The sequence below is a fragment of the Falco naumanni genome, chromosome 3, assembly GCF_017639655.2.
Source record: "Falco naumanni isolate bFalNau1 chromosome 3, bFalNau1.pat, whole genome shotgun sequence".
Lineage (NCBI taxonomy): Eukaryota > Metazoa > Chordata > Aves > Falconiformes > Falconidae > Falco > Falco naumanni.
The window spans coordinates 87,746,430-87,760,341 of NC_054056.1; the positions used below are offsets into that span (position 1 = coordinate 87,746,430).

General features: G+C 36.5%; 1 long non-coding RNA gene across 3 annotated transcripts in view; it reads right to left on the minus strand.

Moving 5' to 3' along the window:
- LOC121084987 overlaps nt 1-13,912 on the minus strand; it is a 95,014-nt gene that overhangs the window by 74,403 nt on the left and 6,699 nt on the right. For all 3 annotated transcript variants that reach the window (XR_005826918.1, XR_005826917.1, XR_005826916.1), the window contains exon 3: nt 81-182. This is a non-coding gene — a long non-coding RNA (uncharacterized LOC121084987). The remainder of the gene's footprint in view (nt 1-80; nt 183-13,912) is intronic.

Consider the following 13,912-nt stretch of genomic DNA (forward strand, 5'->3'; position numbering starts at 1 on the left):
CATTTTGAAAGCCATACCAACATTCTGCTGTCCTACCCCATTCAAAAAATTTGTCCTTTTAACTTTGAAACAGGCCATACCTTGATTTTCTGCATGACTTCGTAGTTTCAAGCTGCACAACAGCAAATCTCAATCAGCTGACTATGCCTCCAGTAATATGATACAGAAATAAAATCCATTTCCTGCCGAGTAGACAGAAAAATAACATATCTGATGTCAACACCTCAGAATTATGGAAAACATTCAGACATCATGGTTTCAAGAACTGAGATATCTCTCTATAATATATACATGTGCACATGCATTCATACATAAAAAGCAGAAAACTTTACCATTTTTATAGCTAAAACCACACTTCTTAAATTGTAAATGTAACCAAAGGGTTATATCTTAGAACATCCCATACTGATTTAATAGACAATTGAGAAGATTTTTAATATTTTGCTTTATTGTGAATCACAGAGAATCTTACATTATTACTTTAAAAAAATACATTAATAGAATTTCCTTTAGAAATAATTCAGTAAGATTTTAGAAGAATTAACTAAAAAGAAATAAATGTATAAGAAGATAATACAAATTTTATTTCTATATTGAGGCTTTTTTGTTTAGTAGATCTAGTAATTCAGAAGAAAAATAGAAAAGAAACTGAACTGTAAGATTTATGGATTGCAATTTTGGTTTGGTATGTCTAGTTGCTTCCTTGCACTACTTTTATTACCTTGAAGTTCTTAATTTGTATTTCCTAGTCTCATCTGTGACCAATGCTTTCCAGTTCACATCTGTATTGAAAACTATATCACAAACTATTTCACAAACTGCAATGAAGAAAGTAATAGGGCTACATTGTCTCAAATTTGCATTTTTTCTATGTTTTTTAGTAATTGCATTAAAAAGTAATTGTTGTGAGCAGAAGAATAACAAAGTCAACTGGTCTGGAACTCAGAAACTGAATTCACACAACTCAGCACAGTGCACGAATACTTTTTCTGTACTGATAAATCAAAACTCCCTATTTGAACAAAACAAATCAGCTGGCTTTCTGCCAAGAATTTTTTGAAGTGATTTGAAGGGGAAAGAATCTGCTCTCCACCCTAAATCATTCTGTGCCAGGGAAGATATGCAGCTGCTATTGCTAGTCTGTGGATACTGTTGGCTCAGAAAGAAATGAGCAGGAACTGCAGCTTACATGATTGTGTTGTCAGCAGAAATGGTCTTTTGACTATGAAAAGGACAGCATCAGTGTTGATTGATGCTTTTTTCAAAACAACTTTCTAGATATTTGCTAAGTAAGGACATGATGTACTAGATGTTGATTATATTCAATTTAAGAATAAGCAAGAGAAGCAACAGACTAAGAAAGGAATCAGGACTTTAAAATTATAAGTCCTCAGACACGTAGCTTTTTCTATAAATAGTATAATTTATGTTACTCTTTCATTAGTAAATCAGGCTTCATGCTGGTGTGTATATATATACACACACAAATATATAAATAAATAAAAATAAAAATGGTCACATATCATCTCTAGTAAGATTTTATAGTGGACTTCTCAGCCACAGAATCCCTACTATAAGCACCATTAACTTCTTAATGATAATGTCAACTTGTAGGAAAGGGAAACATGAGGCAATGAGCCTTTCTTGTTCTTATACCTTTCAAAAAAGAGGAACTTGTGTTCACACTTTTTACTGGCTAAGCCTATCCAGACAGATTTGTTTAGAATGATTATGCTGACTATGCCCCTTGGCCTGTGTCTTCAATGAGAGATGAAGAGCAGGACCAGGAATGAGCTTCTGGTGAGCTCTGAGAGCTGTCAATCTTTCTTTCCCATCATTTGCTATAACACAGGCTTGACATGCTTGCCATCTGCTCACAAACAGCTGAGCAGCACTGAACTGTGGATAGACCATGCTGCAGTGCTTGAAGCACTTCCTAGGCCCAGTCCCTTCTTCCTGCACAAATGACAATTTATGTCAGTTAGGAATTGAAGATTTATAGGATGAATCATATCAGAGTGTGGTTCTAAGACTAGCTCTGGACTCATAGTCAGTTGACAATAGCAGAATCTTATTCTGGTTCTATCAATTCCAGCATGACTTTCAGGTAACATGGAAAATAATCCAATACAATACTTGTTCTATTCTGCACCTTTATGGATATTAAAGCTAATATTATGTAACAGCTTTCTTTCATACATGACAATATGATGCTTTCTGTTTTCAGGAAGTATGCCTAAGTTGCAGAGCATACTTAACTCTTTAGCAACTCTACTTCAGACCAAAACAGCAGGTTCAAAGTATGTGAATAAGGGTGATAGCTGGCCATAATTCGGATTTGCATGAGAATGATAAAGCTGTTAGCATGAAGACTATTATAATGGTTTAAACAAGAGGTAAGACAAAGTCCAATGATGTGCTGAACAACTGGATTGCTTTACCAAAGTGTGGAGAAACGGTGTAATATAAATCACAGAAAAAAGAAGTGATAAATGGCAATAATATCTACCAGGCAGTTAAAACAATTTACATGACACAAAAACTCATCTCAAATGACTCAATATATTGGGATATCTCCCAAATGACAGAGAAAATAAGAAATGGGATTCAAAAAATAGCAAAACAAACCTGTCAAAGAACCCAGGTAAAAAATTTCATATTGATGACACACAGTGAGAAACATTTGACTATTTGGAATCCATATTTACTGAGACTTTCAATTTTTTAAAAAATCCGACCCACATAACTCAGCTGGCAGTGTTAGTGCAAACATTCCAGATGTGGAACATAGTCACTGACAATCCTATTTTACTGTGCAAGCCAGAAAAATGAACACTGTATTTTGTATTAGGTTTGAGCTTCTCCAGGAGTAAAAAGAAGAAACACTAATTGCTTTGAAAGCATGCAACAGTTAACAACAATAAATATAAATCACAAGCCTACTAACTGGTGGAATCTGTTGTCACCAGCATTTTAAAAAGCTTGCTAGATTCTTTTCCTATCTTAATACCGACATGTAGCAGTGAAATTTAAGAAGAAAATACCATACAAAACAGTATAGGTTATTTATTATAAAAAAAAATACAATTTGAAACTAATTGTTACATTGTTGAAATAGAAGAAAATGGTCATTCTGCACAAAGAACCTTACAGCTTTGTGATGCATGCCCCTTTTCACCCTCAGCCCAAGTTGCTACATGTCTTAAAAGCTCTGTCAGCTTCAGGACAGTTGGTGAAACACTGAGTTCTGTTGTGCAGGCACAGGGTTACAGGGAATACAGCAATGCTTTTAAGCATTACAGCAAAAATACTCTCTGTGGAAGCGCATTACGAGTCCTAACTTGTTACTTGTAACATGTAACAGCAACTCAGACGGAGTTTGAATAGGAGCAGGTACAAGTTGCAAGGTCCTTGATAAGATAATGGCCATATTGTCTTGTTTTCCAACCTACAAAAACTAAAATTTGTTATCTTGTTAGTATTATATTGAAAATAAAGTAATTGTTTTTCTTTTTGTGCTGTATTGTTCTCTTAAACTTCTGTCTTGTTTTATGCATATGTATACACACATGCACATGATTTCCCCCCTGTGTTCTGCTCCTGTGAGACCCCACCCGGAGTACCGTGTTCAGCTCTGAAGCCCCCAACATAAGAAGGACATGGACCTGTCGGAACAAGTCCAGAGAAGGGTCACAAAGATGATCAGAGGGCTGGAGCCCCTCTCCTATAAAACCAGGCTGAGAGGGTTGGGGTTGTTCAGCCTGGAGAAGAGAAGGTTCCAGGGAGACCTTACAGTGGCCTCCCAGTAGCTAAAGGGGGCCTACAAGATGGAGAGGGACGCTTTACAAGGGTGTGTAGGGATAGAAGGGGGAATGGCTTTAAACTAGAAGGGGGTAGATTTAGATTAGGTATTAGGAAGGAATTCTTCACTATGAGGGTGGTGAGCCCCTGGAATAGGTTTCCCAGAGAAGCTGTGGATGCCCCATCCCTGGAAGTGCTCAAGACCAGGCTGGATGGGGCTGGATGAGCAACCTGGTCTAGTGGAAGGTGTCCCTGCCCATGGCAGGGTGTTGGAACTAGATGATCTTTCAGGTCCCTTCCAACCCAAACCAATCTATGATTCTATGATCAACTACAATATTTTCTACTGAGTCAAACACCGGCTAGAAATTGAGAAAGCCAACACTAGGTAAATCAATTTAGAACAAATTAAAAAATGTTGCTTCACAACATTTTAGGAAAAGAACAATTAAAACATTTGAAAGATTTGTAATAAAATCCATTAAAGTCAAATAAAGCAAAGGAAACTTTTTTTCCATTTTCAACTAAATTAATTTAGATCATTTTATTCATACCATACAGCACAAGAAGCAAATGAGAGCCCTCAAATAATTACCAGCCCAATTTAAGCTCATAAAAATTCTTTATACCTATGACAATACTTAAGCCAAGTTCAGCCTAGCCCTATACTAGTGTTGTTTACAACCTCTGTTAACCAAAAAACTGAAACATGCTTGAGTGTGGCAGAGTCTGGGGACAAAAGCTGCCCCTTATCTGGAGAAACCAAGAATCAAAGACAAGGAGGCCACATATTCTCTGCCTCTAGTGAGGAAATTTTAAAAATTCAAAAAGCTGAAATTATTCTTTAGAAAAGTCTCCCCACTCAACCAGAGCTTTGACAGAAATGGCTTAATGAAATTTAAATATATTAGCAAAAGAGAATTGAACCATCATAACTGTTACAAAACCCAAGTGTTTTATCTATCATCTGTTACATGAAGAGGGAGTACTAACACTGTTACAAATGTGCAGAAGCCAAAAGAGCCAAAATAAAACAGATGAAGTTTATTTATAGCAAATATTATGACTTTCATAGATGTATGAAAACCACAAACAAATTCCAAATTACTCTAAACAATATGTTATAAAATCGGTTTACGGCACAAAAAAATAACAAATGGTTTAGCAAACGCATATAAATGCATATAGTAAAAGCTACTGCAGGTAATAGCCCACTCATCTAGTGTTACGGAAAGAAAATACAGTGCTTCTACTGAATTCAGTGGGAGCAGGGTTAAAACCTCCAGGGTGACTGTGTTGCTGTGTTTGTCAGCTGTATACACAAGGTTTATGAGGAAACCCTAAAGCTGTCCCTAGAGCTGCCCAGTGGGGCAGACTGCTGTACAGTGTCCTGCAGCAGCCAGGGTGCTGAGAACTATTGTGTTAGGTAGTTGCACAGCATGGTCACTGTGCCCAGCACAGGTCACAGAGCACTGAGAGCTGACTGGAAAAGATAACATTTTTTTAGAACCCTTAGCGCATTAGTGTTGATGGCTGATTCTACCAATTTCTTTGAGCACATTTCTTTACCACTCATCGTTGGCAGGGGACAATAACTGAGAAATTCTGCCAACACTATTATCACTACTTCCCTCTGTGGTCTTCATGATCTACAATTAGACCACTTCTGAGTAGGTGGATTTCAGTTTGGGTTCAGAGGTTTGACCATCTGACTAATTAAACAGACCTATTCAATTCAGTATATTGGGAGCCAGCCACAGGAATCCTTCTTATTTTGCTTAATATAAGAATGCAGAAACCAGTGAAAGCCACTAAACCCAGTGAAAGCCGCTGCTATTAAAGCACGCTAGTAAAAGTGACTGTATAAAATCATGCCATGACTTACATATCAAAGCCTTTTTTCTACCATTCCAATGCAGAGCCTGTCATTTAAAGGTGTGAGCTTTAATGTTTTTCCCCTAAAATAGCAGTAACACTTCACAACCTCCACTGTGAAACAATTGCTGCCAGTCTAATGCAATCATATCAGTGTAGCTTTTTCCTCCTATGGTTTTACATCAGCCCTTACTATTGAATCATGGTTTGTAGTTTATCTTAATCTCTCAGGACTTTATCCTTACCAAAGCACAAGCCAAGGTTTGCATTAAAACAAACCCTTGCCAAAAGTATTAACTCACTGATCAAAATGCTGCTGTTTCAAATCAGACCTACTCATTCTAATCACATGTGCACTAAATGCTATTTTGTCTAAGTGTCTCTCAGCAAATCAAATGTTTCATTGCACAAGTCTTCAAGAGGTGTGGGCTGGACCTTGAATAAACATTCCATCTAACTGTCCAGTCTTATCCTTGAAGTGGGCAGCTCCACATTTCTTGGAACTAAATAAAAATAAATAAATAATAATAATAAAAAAAGTTACTAAACCAGATTGCCAACATTCACTCAAGAACTCAGAGTACTGTGAATACTACAACCCTGAACTGAATTTGAGACCTAGCAGGAAAACAGGATAGAAAACAGGAGATCAAGAAACCAGAAAGTTCTTTCTTATAATTATTACCTAGGATGCAAGCTGCTGTTATCTATATCCACTGGAACAACCTCATGGATGACATATGCATGCTTATGAGTGCGATATTTAAACTCCAGGGTTATGAAACCAGTGCAAATTCAAACACAAAGCCAACTGAAGGTGGGAAGGGTGGTTCACCAATGGCCATTATTGACAGGAATTATACTAAGTAGTCCTTATGCTGCTCTAATGATCTCAAGAATGAAAAAAGAAGTTTGCTGTCTTCTTAAGGAACTGCATATAAGATTAATCTCAGAAACCCCTTTACTGACAGCCAGGACTTGCAACTCCGAAAGAAAATCAATGCTATGGGAAGTGCCATGTTGTTCTTAAATATCACACAATGAATGGTATCGGACAGGATTTGCCCCTACAGGAGAGTTAAATGGTACAGATCACTGGGCAAACTATGTTTCTATCGTGTCTCAGCAGCAGGACAGGCAGTGAATTGCCACTTCGTAAAAACTAACAGACAATTAAATTTTGTAAATGGCAGCTCAGAACAATACAGAGACCCTTATTTTTGGGTGTGAAATACACACATATGGTTTTGTATCCCAGAGTATTTTTAAGCAAAACCCCTAACGCTGCAGTTAGTCATAACTATGGCTACACATGCTGGGAAGGGTGGGAACTGGAGTTTAAAGTAGCGACAACAACCAAGGAGGTACAGTATCCATGTGTGTACAACCATAATCATCATCACATTAATCATGGTTAGGTACAGTTTTAGCCAGCTGCTGCTTTTGTTTAAATGTTGAGATTGATTAATATGGGGAATGTACCATCTGAAGGCAATGATAGAGGACAACGTTGACCCAGGTCTCTGCCTAACAGGTTTAAACTACTGCAAAATTTTTTCCTCTAGTTAGGCATGCTCTTAGGGAATAAAAGTGATAATATAGGTACATATGAGTAACGAGCCTCTGAAATGCTGCAGACAAAACATATTTACCAAACAATACTCACTCGTATTCTAATGAAGTAATAGCAATTAAAATGTAGAAGCTTTCAAATATGTTCTTCTCTTTGATTTTACTTACAAAATAGGTGAGGTGGTTAGGTATGTAGGTATGTTTTAATTCATATTACAATGCCTATAGGTCTTAATCAAGATAATGAGTCCCTTCACCCACGTCAGGGTACACAATCTAAGAACTAAAAACTGGAAGACTGCCAGGTACATGGCCACTTCACAGGGTGCCCTGATGTTAACATGCACTGTCTGGACAGCTTAAGCAACTCAAAATGGATCCTGCACACTGAGCAGAGACATAATACTGCTGATCAACACTGAATGCTAAGCACAGAGCACAGCTATACTTCTCAGGAGCATAACTGGGCTATCCAATGCAGGAACAGGAGGCTGCTCCAAGGTATAGATGCCAAAAACTACATTAACTTATCAATTAAATCCCTCAGCAGGGAGATCTTGGGGTTGGTCTCGTGCTTCCAGAACCACTTCTTTATCTACAGCCAACAGTGAAAGAGCCAAAATAGTTTAGGCTACCTGCTGAACAGCCCAGGTCAACAAAATGTCCTAACCAGGATAATTTTAAAGTATGAACTTGCAAGTCTGACACACTGGAAACCAGATGAAAGTAGGCCCTGAAACAAATGGATTTTAGGTCTCTAGACTTCTTGCAGATGTACAGAGTGACTCTGCATGACAGGAAATAACTTGGAGTTGCACCAGTTCCTGCTCCTAAGTGAGTTTAAGCAAGACTTAGTCACAACTTGTTTAGTCTGGGACAAAGCTGGGCAAACGACAGACAGAAATCCAGCAAACTGACTGAAAAATTTTGAACTCAAATGACAGGTGAATTTAGACATTTTGAAGAGTCAGAGGCTGAACGAGGCTTGCTTGGAGCAGTTTTAGAATCAAAAGCTCCAAGCACGCCAGAGTTCTGTTTTCAGTGCCAAAGTCCTAATTGGTTTAAGCCCTATAAACAACACAGAGTGGAAAAATATTAACATGTTAGTGCTGGTGGATCAAAGAACAGAGTGATTTCCCAAGGCCACTTTGGCAAAAGAGACAAGAACTGAACACACAGTTCTCAAGTCCTAACCCAGCATTTCCACCAGAAAATTCTTTTAAAAAGATTTATTTCCCAAATAATCTTATCAATAACGCATAGTTCACCCCCCTAAGAGTAGGTTAAATTATCATCAAAGAATAACTACCCTGAAAAGACTCTCTGTTTTCTCTTTTGTTGTGCTAAACAACCTAAACAAACTCAGTCTTTCCTTGTAGATCACATTTTCTAGATGTCTGATAAAATCTGTCGGTTTGCTCTGGACTCTTTCCAATTAGTACACATCTTCTGAAGTGCACCAATTAAGATTAGTTTTGGGCACAGCACCAGGCACATTAATGAGAATGATGATTATTAAAAACCCTCTCAAAACATTTCAGATTGTGCACTTACGAAGTACACAATATAAGCAGAAAGAAAAATAAATAAAACCTTCTGGAAACTTAAGTGTCTCCAAAGAGTTCTATCACCTATTCAAGGATTCTGGGAAACAAAGTCAGATTATTACTCAGACAGTATTTGTAGTCACAGAAAGAGCAAATAACTGACTTATTCTGGCAAAGTCACACAGCATCCAGAATGGGGACAGTGATCTAATTCCGCTGAAAGAAAAACAGATAGTCTGTCTCCATGAAATCACAAATTCAGAAATATACAGACCAATAGCAAAACCTGTCATTAACCTGGAAAAGTAAGGTGACATAATCTAATGGTACTCTGATATCAGTTCCGAACTGTCCAACTTCATAGAAATTTTGCTTGAAGATAGTATTGTATTTATCTCAAGTAATGTGTCTGAAACTGAGGAGAAAAACCCAAACCTGTTTTTCAGGAGGTATCTGCTAACATATACAAATTTAATACTAGCTGCAATAGGATGATTTTTACAAGATAAGCAGCAGTGCAGACCAAGTCACATTTTGTCCAAATGTGTTTGGGTGCGGTTTCTTCTCGGCTAAGAAAAATGATGCTTACACTCGGCTCAAAAGCTTCTCTATCTCTAACACAGAAATTTATGAATCCTAACATAAGTAAGACCGAAATTTCAGAAAATAATCTATCAGTTCCCTGTTACAAATGGGACCCACCAACTTAATGGGAATTTTGACAGTTTGAAATGGCCATGTATATGTGTATAAATTCATGGTGCACGCTATAGCTGCACTCCTGCCCTCCAAAATCAGGCATGGGTTTATATTCTTAATATAAGAAAATACTCAACAGTGAAGGGATCCTATCTCAGAAGAAGACCAGACAATGGTAAAGTTACTGCTAAGCTAAAAAAATCTTGTTCTATGTCAAAAAAACTTACATCAAGATGAACTTTAAGTTGTGAAGCAAAAACCAAAACTTTTTTGTCTTCTTAAAACCATAGCAAAGAATTTTTACCTCCTTTCTATATAAGATATTCAAATATTTACAGCGTATACGAAGACATGAGTTATCATTATCAATAATAACAAGTACAATTGGAGTTGCTTTTTGCCACATTAATACAGTATCTTGTTCCCACTTTCTTCCAGGCTGCAAGCCACATGAAATTAATTAATGAACTGCTTCCAAGCTGTAAGTGTCTTACTCCCATCCAAAAGCAATGAAAAATTAAATTTATCATATTCCATGCCCTTACTCTGTCAAAGACAGCACTGGGTAAAAGTGAACTTAGAAATGTATGCAAAACAATGAGGGTATAAAACTTGATGGATTTAAACTAAACTAACCTCTCTGGCTTTTGAGAGCCTTGCAGGCTTTTGAAAGCATCACTGGCTTTTGAAAGCTAGGTGCTCAGGAATTACACTAGCTACTACTACACAAGTAGTATAACAGAACGACATTTGGTTAGAAAATTAATCCCCTGGCAAAAACACAGAAGAAAAAAAATCAGAATGAACTCATTTTCTATTAAAAGCAAAATAAACAAAACCCCACTATTGCTGCGCATCTTGATAAGACCTTATAGAAATCTTCAAAAAATTGTTAACATTTCATGCCATCAAGTGGATTACATACATAAGAGGAATTACAACCAGTCAGTTTAATGGCAAGGTCTAAGTCAGTTCTTTCCCTCAGTATGTGTATGACTGACTCAATGGAAAAACTCCCCATACAGTGACTTTTCCTGATCCACTTTACACTTGCTCTACAGTCTCCTAACAGTGATTTTCAAACAATTTTTTTTTAATTATAAGAGAAAAAGAGAAAAAAAATTTGGAATTTTAGATGGCAGATTTTGCATTAAACCATGTGGAAAAGTAATGTATTAAACTCACACAGACCTTCCAGGCCAGCAGTACAAGAAAACAGCCCTTTTATAACTGAAATACTAACAGTGCTAAAGACCAGAAGAGATTTTAATAAGTGATCATCATGGGACAAAGATGTAACACTACTAACTAATGATATACAAAATTGAACTCCTTCACAAAGATCATTTGATTGAGTCTTCCAACTGGAGTCTATCCAGTTTTGTCAGTTATGTTGGTTTCAATAAAAAAAACCACCATTGCTTGCAGATCAGTCTTGTTAACATTTATTTACAGCTATTTCAGTATATTAAAAATGACAGTGAAACTTTAGAACCCTTTAAAATAAAGAAAAATGGTAATTCTTACATTAAACCTTTGCTTTGCTTTGCTTTGCTTTTTAAAAGAAATTGCCTTCTCATCTCCATTACAATGTAATCCAGATTGACTGAAAATGCAATTACAACATCTTAGCTGTTTTCCAAGTCTTGTGTTTGCTGTTTGGCCACTGGTAGTACAGCAGGCACAGCTGCTGAAAAAGTAAAAGTAATACCTTGGGAACAGCAAAGGCTAAGTATGTGGATCACTCTTACGCATAACGTTTTAGGAAAAAAGTCTGATTCAATTGCTACCAAGAGGCTAATGTAACTGAACAGGAACAGATTGCCACAGCTTTGCAGAAAGCCCGAACAGTTGTTTGCTGGGAGTGCACTATTGCAGAACAACTCTGGATTGTGGCTGCCTTATTACTTAAGCAGAAATATCTACACTTCCTTCTGCTTTTTTTACCATTTCCCTTTCAAATAGTGACTGACCTTGAACCTTCAGGAGTGTATAAAATCACCCAGATGCAATGCAAGTTACCATTAAAAAAAAAGCATGTACCTAACATTATATGAATTCTCACTTTGTTGCTGTATGAATCTTTTACCCCTCTTGTTTCACCGAGTTCCACTTTTGTTAACTTCTCTCCAATTTTCTTTGCATTTCATAAAATAAATGTAAAAATTAACTTGCAACCCAAGACAAATCAACAAAATTGGTCTGTGACTTCCTGGAATATGGTAAGACTAGCATGCTCCTTAACAAAGTTAATGTGAAACATCTTGGGAAAGAGGAGAGAAAATAAAAGACATATTTGAGAAATGAAATTTAACACTCTCCTCCTAAATATAGTTTTTCTTTTAATTCATAATAAAGCCTATATCATTAGGAAACTTGGTCTTGCTAACTGATGTGTTATTATTATTATTATAGGTATTCAACACAAGTTAGAATATTACAGCATTTCCAAATAAACTGTTATTTTACCAGAAGTAAGTACCAAGAAACATCACTGGCTATTACTGGAAAACCATTTTTGAACATTGTAAAGACTTATATACAGTAATCAACTGTCTGACAAGAACCACATCAGTTAATACACCTTTTTTCCTAGTAATTTTTGGAAAAGGGCTGAAAATGAGGCATGTTTTCAGTGTTACAAAATTGTTATTTTTTGTAGGTAACACTATTGTTAAATTTAACAAATTCTATGTAAATACTACTCTCTAGTTAATCTTTGCTTCATGAATACCACAGCAGTATTTGTCTTTTAATTCTGGAGAGGAAAAATAACACACCTTAAAAAGAACTATGTTGGTGCATGTTTCATTGCCATCTGTTATATATTGTTTCTCCCTCAGAAAGAGTTAGAATTGTTAGCAGGGGTAATACTAATAGTAGTAGTAATAGTATAGTAATAGTAATGATGTATATGGACATTATTCTTGCTGATTTCTCTAATTCCAAACAATCCATCTTCCATCACCCTTCTCCTTTCAACCCTCCTTTCATTTTTCTCCTACCTACCACCCAGTGAATGTAAGAAAGCTGATGTGTAGTACTACCTTCTGAAAATAGGAACCATCCCTGAGGCCGTATTCATAGAGCAGACTTTTTGTGCACAGTATCTCACGTCATTTCTGTAATTCACTTAGTGCTTGGTAGAGAGCCAAAGGAGACGCCTACAGTTCATACACAGAGATGTGCAAGATAGGACTCACCCTTTAAAAACACAACAAAACAAATCTATTTGAGATTATCTCCCCCATATATCTTCCACATACCTTTGCATACAGGAATCTATGCACTTGAAAATTGTGAACTAAGCCTCTTCTTCAAAGTCTTACATCAGACAGAGAAAGAGCTATGGAAAAAACTGTTTTCTGAACTAAAAGTCATGGGCTTTCACTCAGGGCAGAAGCTCTCTTCCCTCCACTATACCACAAACAGCTCAGACTACAGCAGGAAACACTGACTTAGACTTCACTGAATTACTCGTGACATTGCCAGTACTTAGTGACCACGACACAAACTGGCCCACCAAAGCACCATATGTCATCTAGGTGAAGGCAGGAGACAAGAGAGCAGAAGAGCAGCTCTGTTTCAAACACGCCCTTTGTCATTCCATCAAATTCATGCTAAAAGTTTTATATGTTAAACTGAATGTGCAGAATGTGGAAGAAAAACTGCAATGCATTTTTAAATGCTTTTAAAGAGCAAAGTACACTGATTTCTACAGTGAACATGCAAGTATTGTTCTGTATTAATATTTAATTGGTTAAAATACTCCTGTCTAAATAATAAGAAAAAAGAAGTTTTTAAAAAAAGATTTAAAAATTTTATTAGTCCCTTTTGTGTCTAAAAGATTTTAAAGAGCAAATTAAGTATACATGAGTATAAATTTTATATCTCATTTTAAAATACACAACATGCACAAATGCCTAGCAAAACTTCAATAACAATCAGGGGACAACGTATCATAGCTGCATTAAAACAGAGAATAATAAGAAAGTCAAAAGTGGCGAAGCTAAACATTCTCTAGTCTATTCCTACTAACAGTTTAAATAGTCATGGAAGGAACTGTTCACCGAGATTACTATGTTCAACCAAGGAAGTGTATTACCTTAAAATTGAAATTAATTTAACTTGCACTACACATTGGAGTTATACATAAAGAAACGAAACAAAACAGTGCTATACTGTAAGTACTTGACAAAAAAAGACTTTCCCAAGTTGCTAAAACACATGCATGGATTTGTAAGTCTATTTTATTTACTGATATGCATGCAGTACCATGGTCTAATTCTTATCTCCCGTTCAGGAAAAGATGAGAGGATTTTCAGAGACAAAAGTACTAGGGCTTGAGAAAAAATGGCCTGCAGGTAAGAATGCAAGAAAGATCAGAGAGGCAGGTCAGAAGAAATCTGAGGTTCAAG